At 39.7% G+C, this 8996-nt stretch overlaps 1 pseudogene; it reads left to right on the top strand.

Moving 5' to 3' along the window:
- The first annotated feature begins 8482 nt into the window (after nt 1-8482).
- Nucleotides 8483-8996, top strand: part of LOC114619118 — a 3577-nt pseudogene continuing 3063 nt past the window's right edge.

Genomic DNA, 8996 nt, shown 5'->3' with positions numbered 1-8996 from the left:
CTGTTGATATGCATTATCAGCATACTAGCAGGATACAAAAGCAACTCACAAAATCAGTAGCCTTACTATGTATCAATAACAAATTCATCAGGGAAAAATGAGTGAAGAAGATCTTATTTACTGTAACATCAGTAAAAAAAAAGAAAAAAGATACTTAGGAAGAATCCCAAGGAAGCAAAATGCATCTGCATCTACAATGAAAAATTTAAAATACTAATAAAAGAAATTGAAGAAAACAAAAGAATATGAAAAGTTGTAGGGATCTCTCATGCTAATAAAGAAATTAATACTGAAAATTGCTGTTAGTGAAAGAAATTACAGATTCATCATATCTCCATGAAGGCATCCTTCATAGAATTAGAGAAGGTAATCCTAGAATTCATATGGAAGCAAAAAAATTTCCTAAATACTCAAAGCAACCTAAGGCATTGTGATACTTGACCTCCAATTATACTACAGAGCCATAGTAACAAAATCACATACATGTATCAGTGGACTAAACAAATGACTTTCAGTGAAGATTGTATTTTTAACAATGCAATCCCATAAAAATAAAGGAAAGCTTCCTCACAACAAAATAAATACATCAGCAGAATGAAGAGATAGTTTGCAGAATGGGAAAAACAGTTGCCAATTATATATCAGACATGGAATATTTATAATATACAAAGAGCTACACAATTTTGACTACAAACCAAAATCATCCCATCAACAAATGGGGCAGTGAGTGGAATAGATAATTCTCAAAACAATGAAAACATTCAATAAATATATGAAAGAGTATTCAACATCTTTAACCATCAGGTAAATGCAAATTTAAACTTCTTTGAGATTTCATCTCACCACGATCAGAATGTCTATCGTCAAAAGACAAATGAGGACAAAACCTACCAAAGACCAAGTAAAGAGCAAGGAAACTTTACTTACTACCTGTAGAAATGGAAATTGATACAGCCACTGTAGGGGTTCCTTAAAAAAAAATCTCTGAAAATATCACCATCACTTATTTACATGAAGGACTAAGTCAGTACACCTCAGAGGTACATGTTTATTGCCACACTATTTACAAGAGCCAGGAAATGGAACCTGGCTAGTTGTTTATCAACAGATGAATGGATAAATAAAACGTTGTACATGTACACAATTGAGTTATATTCAGCCACAAAGAAAAATGAAATCATGACATTTATAGGAAAATGGATGGATGGCACTAGAAATTATTATATTAAGTGAAATAAGCCAGATTGAAAATAGAAATACAATGTTGTCACTTATACACACATAATCTAGATTTCACTTTATGTATATTTATACATCTGTGTGCTTGTGTATCTGTTCATGTGCATAGAGGTCATTACAGTATAATAAACAGAAATAAAAGAGGGGAGGAAGACATCTTAACTGAAGAGAAAAGGGATAGGACAAAGTAAAGGAAACTATTCAAAGGCGAGACTATTTGAAGGAACTGGATTAGGGAGGTTCAGGGAGCACATTGGGGGAGTGGAATGAATAAGAATAAACTACAAATAGATTAGACATCACTCGTGTATAAAATGCTAGCAATACAAGTGCGAAAGCCAGAGTTTAGCTCTGCAGAACCCACATAAAAGTTAAGCAGGCCTAGTAGCTGCCTGTAACTCCTACCACACACAAGCAGAGACAAGAAATCCCTAGGACAAACTAGCTAGCTATAATAGCTGAGACTGGACGGTTCTGTGTTCAGGGAGAGCCCTTGTCTAAAAAAGCAAAGTGGAGTAAAATTGAAGATGACACCCAATGTCAGTCTCTGGCCTTCACACATATATATGTATGTACACATATGTTGCACATCATATACATATATAAGCAAAAACATTAAAATAGAACAAAGTATAATGATATAGGCAGGAAAATGTCATATTGAAAATTATAATCTCATATGCTAATTTAACGAATTAATGAAAATAACATTTAAAACATAGCATATTGACTTAACAACTGCTATTCAAGAACATAGGCAAGTGTATAGTCTCTGAAGTAAGAGACAAAGTAGTTTTACTTCTGTGGCCTGGCTCAGATGAATTCATTTAGACTGGGTTTACACCAGAGTAGACTAGGCGTTTGGGAATAGCCAGACCACATTTAAAGCCTAGTCAAATGAATGAGTGGTTGGGCTGGTCCATACATTTTGAATTAAAACTAAAGTGTGATCATTAAGACATGAGATTGGTTTTCTTGAGGGCTTTGTAATTGGTTCTGAAAGTAAATTCTATTCCTGGTGATGTTTTTAAGTATCACAAGTCTAAGTACAGCATCTCCCAAGGGAGGATGCCTTGGAAAGACAACAGTACTTATTTGGCGTACTTATGACTTCTAGTCTTGTTGAATTTGAATTACTAGGTTAATAAGAGTTATCAAGCTGTGCGAGTTGGCATACACCAGCACTTCGGAGGCTGAGGCAGGAGATTCACCAACTTGAAGAGAGCCTGTGATATACATTGAACTCGGGCCTATTTCAGCTACATAGTGAGACCTCCAAAGAGTTTTCTATTATACCCAACTTATCCCCATTGTTATGGATTGGGAATATGGAACATCTTTTATTTCAGCACAACAGTATTTGAAAGCAATATTCAATTTCCCCTCCTTTCAGATGTTTATTTACAGACTGTACAAGATTAACACCCATAGCCACTATGAGAAGTTGATAGCATGTATCCTGTTTAATAGATGTTGAAACCAAGATCCAGGGAAATTAAATGCCATGTCAATGAACATCAGAATCTTCCCCAATGTTTGACAGAAAACTGCAAAAATGAACTTCCTTGTGGTCTATGTGAGTAGTTCTTGCTCAGTGGTTAACAATGCGGCATTGCTACAATAGATTTGCTCATGTTCAATGTTGGAGTGCCATTGTAACTGACTAGAATGTAACACGCTTGTCATAGGAGCCTGCTAGAGACTAATGTGATAAAAAAATGAGTTTTATTTATTGACCGAATAAATGAAGCATGCGACTTCCTTTGTCAGTTGTCTATGGAAGGCTTTTCCTCTTTGTTGCACGGTTGATGTGCTTTATTAAGCGTCAAGTCTTCTTGACCCACAGTACATATTCATCTTGACTACTAATAAATGTTCTTTGTTCTTTTAAGTCTGGACTACTAAGTCTCCAGGCTTCAAAAAAAAAAAAAATCACAGCCAAGAAAATGGTAACTATCTAAGCCTGGGTAATGTATTTAATCCCTCTGAACATGTTTTCCTTCTGGCACCTGGGAATAAAATTGCCTCTTGCTGCCCCTGGGGGCACTGATGGATGATCTGAATGTGGTAATGTATTTGAATGGACATTGAAGAAGCATAATATATGCTTCAAAATGCCCAGGATTTTTTTTTCCCCAGCGATTGTGTGATTGACTAACATGTAGGCAACGTGGATTCAGACGTGTGTAATTTGATCTGGGCTCTGAGCTGACTCCAGAGAAAGCTTACTTTCTGTGTGAGCTCAGAAAAGCAGAAAGGAGTCAAACACACATTACTGAAGTCCCAGCTCAGAAGAATTTCCTTTGGATAATCAAGTCCGGCAGCTGTTACTGCTCCTTGTCTGAAGCATTCCATGAGGTGGTTTATATCAATGAACCCAGTGGGGACTTTCTTCAAGAAGGAGCTCCCTGCAGGGAAAAGCTGATTGGCCTACAGAAGGGAAACAAAGGGAAGAAATAAACACTCTCAGCGTTAGAAGCAGGGGGGCTCCCAGAGTATTCAGTCCTGTTTTTTGCCCATTGTTTGATAATGGGCTAAGCCTCCAGCTTTCTGATTATTTGTTTTCTTTAACTAAAGAACAGGCTGGACTGAAGGAATAACACTTGGTTTTCTTGTCACACTGAAACACTGTATGATGCTTTGTCAATTGTAAAGAGCCATAGACAAGGTATTAACTCAACATATGCTTATTGATTGCCTACCGTGTGTAATACACACAAAAGAAAGCTCACGCTTGCCATTTACCTGCCCTTAAGAAATGTGTAGTCATGGGGATAGGAAGGTGGTTCAGTCAGTGAAAGTGCCTGCTCCATCAAGCACAAGGAGCCAAGTTCAAATCTGCAGAATCCACACAAAAGAACTCACATAAATGTCCAATATAAAAAGCTAAGAATGAATCACATGCCTGTAATGCCAGATAGGAGGGGTTCAGGGGAGGGAGATACACCCTTAAAGCTCCTTGGCCAGCCAGCCTGGCAGAATCATAAGTTTCAGGTGCACAGAAAGAACTTGTCTCAAAAAATAAAAGCAGAGGGTGATCAAGGAGAGAGAGACATCTGAAGTCTATTTTAGGTGTCTACAAGCACTTGTGCCTGAACTTGAACATACCACCCAAATACACAACACCACACACACACACACACACACACACACACAGAGAGAGAGAGAGAGAGAGAGAGAGAGAGAGAGAGAGAGAGAGAGAGAAAGAGGTAGTCATCTGAGAAAGAAGGGAAATATATATATAAATAAGAACTGTGAAAAAATCATGAGACTAGTTATCATCTGACCTCTACAAGCATGTGACAGGCATGCCTCGCCCCATAATAATAAATAAAACATGTCAGAGGCTTTTATTTAAGACACTGGTCTCATTCTTTCTTTTTCTCTCTTTCTCTCCTTCTCTCCTTCTTCTTCTTGCTTTTATTTTTGAGACAGGATTCCTCTGTGTAGCCCTGACTATCCTGCAACTTGCTTTGTAGACCAGGCTGTCCTGAAATTCAGAGATTCACCTGCCTCTACCTCCCAGGTGCTGGGTTTAAAGACATGTGGCAGTACTATCAAGGCAAAACTTTCTAAGAAAGATGGAAAGAAAGAATCATGGGTCATGGTAGTGAAAACAGAGGCAGACATACTATTTCAACAGGCAAATCAAGTATGTGGTTGTTGGGCTGAAATTGAATTATAAAGCAATCACTTTCAGGTACCTAGCTTTGTATCACATTCCTTTTGTTCCTTGAACTAAAGATATTGAATTATTTCTTTCACTTAATGAAGATTTGTTGGACAACCATTATGTGTTGTTCCCTGAGTTAGGAGATAGAGATAAGTAAGGAAATAAAAATGTGTTCCTGCTATCAGGAAAACATCTCTCTGGAGGAGAAATAAACATACACGATGTGATAAGTTGTAATTATGGACACCAGAGGGTTTCCAGTGGGGAGTCTAGAGGTCTTCACCATGTTATTGTCTATCTGTCCATGACACTGGTAACTCATCTATTAAACTACATATCCTGTAACAATCTGTCTCAATGTCCTTCCAACCCAAGACCTTTCCCTGCAATAGTTCATAGAGGTCACCATAGTAGTGAAGGACAAGGATGACTCTGAGCCAGACAGGAAGTAAGGAGCTAATGGTTATTTCCAGCAGAGGGAAGGTCATGGATGCCACACAAAAGCAAAAAAGTTGGAGGATGCAGCCAACTTTACATAGTTGCATATGGCATTACAGACATAAGTTGGGGGAAGGGAAGTCTTGAAGGACGATACGATATGGAAATGCAAAGATTGTTTTATTCTGCAGAAGTCCAGCATGCTGGGGACTATCATTACCAAGATAGAGAAACACCCAAGTGAGTTTGCACACCTGATTTAAAGTACATTAGAGAATTCTGGAGTAGGCGACCTCTACGTTAATCTGTTGGGTTCATCTCTACGGACATTCCATTACTGCTGTGTGGCGTCTGGAAACTTGCTGGGGAGGTCTGGAAACTGTTGCTGAGGAAGTAGCTGAGGAAGTCTGGAAACTGCTGCTGACCCATTGTCTTTGCCTCAGGCCAGGTGACAGGGCAGCTTCTGAGGCCTGGACTTGCCCGGAATTGCTCAGTTCTTGGAAACAGAGATTTAGGCCTAGTCTCCTTAACTGCCGATTTGAAGCCTGTCATGGAATCAACTTTCCATAGCTTTCTCAGGAAGAGGCGCAGAGTATGTGATGGGATCATTCTGCTTCTCTTCATATTTTTGTCTAGATGCAGAACACCTTTCCATCTGCCTTGCCCCCTGTTTCATAAAATCCCATTCACTTCAACCCATCGCTAGTCAGAAAGGCTTTCACTTACACTTGGCTTTCTGAAACAGTTTACAAATATTTTCCATGTGAAAGCCATGATCCTGAATATTGCCACTGGATTTCAAGGGCTGTGCCATCTACTGTCTATTGATAAAGATTTCTAGGAGAACTATAGTTGTTAGAAAAAAAAAGGGTGTTAGGAAACATATTCAATTTACCCACCAGGCTTCTAGAGCTCTGAAGCAGTAGTTAGCCCACTAAATGTGAGTATTGTTGGGAAATGTTTTAAAGTAAATTCTGTACTTTCCATGCTGACATTCCTTTACCTCCACTCTGTGACTTCAAGTGTAATGTAGTGTTTGTCAGTCTGGTGAGACTGAGGCCTTTCCCTTTCACTGAGGAGTTTATGGGCTACTGTGTTCCAGATTACAGGGATAGATGCTCAGTCCTCCTAGGAGGCTAACATGTTACTGTCCTTTTGTGATAAATTTCCCACTCAGAATTACAGAGTCTTTATTTGTTGTTGACTACAGGCTATCATGCATGGACATCACTCCTGCCTTTTCAGCAGTAGCTGGTCCAGTGCAACAGCCATTTGCCATGGGGGAATTTCATTACCTGTCTTTACCAGAAGGATAGATTCTGTCTGGTGTTTACACTAAAGATGGCGGAATTTAATTAAATTCTTTCAAGTGTTAGATTTACTTACACTATCAATTTACTTCGAAAACCACCATTCTCATTTTGGAGAAATAGAATGGGACCATACGTCTCAAACTTATCAACTGTCAGCATTTCCAGTAATAGTTTTCTGCTTAGAATCAAAGAAAGACTCCGGGTTTTTGAGTCTCCAAAGCCCTCTAGTTAGAACCTTAAAGAGATCATGATTTGGACCCAAACTCTTTCAACAAAATGAGTGGTGAAATAAATTCAGTTTCTTGTTTGTAAAATGTCATAGGGAAGAGCTTGGCAAATTCTTCAAGGGATGGGTTTCTTCTTCTCTCATTGTCCAGTGATGAGTATGCAAGAGTTCGATGAAACACCACCACTGCTCAGAACATCTGCATGTTTGGCCAAGTGACAAAACTTTGGCCTGTGGGAAAAGCTAGAAAAAGTTAGAATAAGTACATATATTCATTGATTGGAGATATCTATGAAAGGATTGGTAAAAATTTCTGAGCCATTGATACATATTTTATAACCCTGTACCAAAATGATAGCAAAAGAGAGTTCCCCGTGCCTTATTTTCAGCTCAGATTACTGATTTGTGGATGGGACAGAAATACACATGCAGCTTTTTATTTCTCTCCTTTGGAAATAGAATATTTGACATGTGGATGGAAGTTGAAAACCTTATCTAGTAGGACATGTGGCCTGTCTTCAAATAGCTTATAATACAGTTGAAAAGATGAATGTGGAGCTGTTATTCAACTAAAAAGAGAGGTCATGATGGAGGGAGAAGTGGAAGGAAGTTACTGTGTCCCAGGAACAGGAGGAATCAGGTGTAGAGGGGAGGGGTGGAGAAAACACTTGGGAGATATGCCTGGAATTGGGAGGCATTTCAGGGGCGAGGTGGAAACTCCATGGAATCTACTAGAGTAACCCTAGCAAAAACTCCTAATAATGGAAGACATGGAGCCTGAACTGGCCATATTCTGGAACTAGGCAAGGCCCCAAGTGGAGGGACTGGGACACCAACCCAGTCACAAAATGTCAGATCTGTAATTTGTTATGTTTGCAGTGTGTGCTGGGACCAAAGGCCAACACAATCATCATCAGAGAGACCAGAGAGATTTCATCCACCAACAGAACGGAGCAGATGCAGAGTCCCACAGCCAAATATTAGACCGAGCTTTAGGGAGTCCTGGGGAGGAGGCCGAGGAAGGATCTGAGGAACCTCAGGGGTCAAAAAAACATCAGGAGAGTCAGCTGACAGGAACTCATTGGGGATTGCAGAGATCAGATTGCCTGGAGGGGTCTGACCTATGTCCTCTGCATATGTGTAGTGGCTTGGTATTCTTGTGGGAATCCTAGCAGTGGGAGCAGGGGTTGTCTCTGACCCCTTTGCTTGCTTTGGGGACCCTTTTCCTCCTGCTGGGTTGTCTTGTTCAGCCTCGATGTGAGAGTATGTGCCTGATCTTACTGTAGCTTCTTATGCTATGATTAGGTGATATCCGTGGGAGGCCTTCTATTTTCTGAGGGGAGGTCGAGGGTGATGGATCTTGGGGGTAGAAGGGAGGTGACTGAGAGACATACGTAATATAATGAGAAAATAATAAAAAGAGACTGATAAAGAGATGATTTTCTGTAGCTTATAGTAGTAGTAGAAGAAGAGGAAGAGGAAGTTGAAGCTAACTGTGTTAAACACTTGCACCTTAATCTCTGGAAAGACAGGAAATGGGACAAAGGCCTGCTGTGGAGGTATGCACCAATAAACTTAACCACTAATGAGGCCATGGCAGGAAAATGGTGAGTTCAAAGCTAGCCTGGGCACACAGAAAGACCTTGTTTTATGAACAGAAAAGTTTTTATAAACTTTTCTTAAAAAAAAAAAAAACAGCAACAAAGGGACATTATGAGTTGGGATCCTGAGGAAGGCTGTGACCAAAAGCTTGACAGTTTGAACATACAAAATAAAAGGGAATGAGTATTTTTATTGACATAGGAGGCAAAAAACCAGCAAAATAGGCAGAAAGGCCAGGGCAGAGTATGTGAGAAGTTTGGCATGGCCTGTTGGATTCACACTTGATATTTTTGGCATGGTTTGAGAATTTGGTTTGATACTGGGTGTGGTGACAATCCCTTCACACAGGAGACAATGATCTTTGTGAGTTTGAAGTTAGCTTGGTCTACTTAGTGAGTTTCAGGTCAGTCAAAGCTATATAGTGAGACCCTTTCTCAAAATAGGAGGAGTAGAAGGAAGAGGAGGAGGAGGAGGAGGAGGAGGAGGAGGAGGAGGAGGAGGAGGA

This window comes from Grammomys surdaster, unplaced genomic scaffold (assembly GCF_004785775.1).
Source record: "Grammomys surdaster isolate TR1022 unplaced genomic scaffold, NIH_TR_1.0 147, whole genome shotgun sequence".
In the NCBI taxonomy this organism is placed as follows: domain Eukaryota; kingdom Metazoa; phylum Chordata; class Mammalia; order Rodentia; family Muridae; genus Grammomys; species Grammomys surdaster.
The sequence above is the reverse complement of the archived record's forward strand: the minus strand, read 5'-3'. Positions and strand labels throughout refer to the sequence as shown.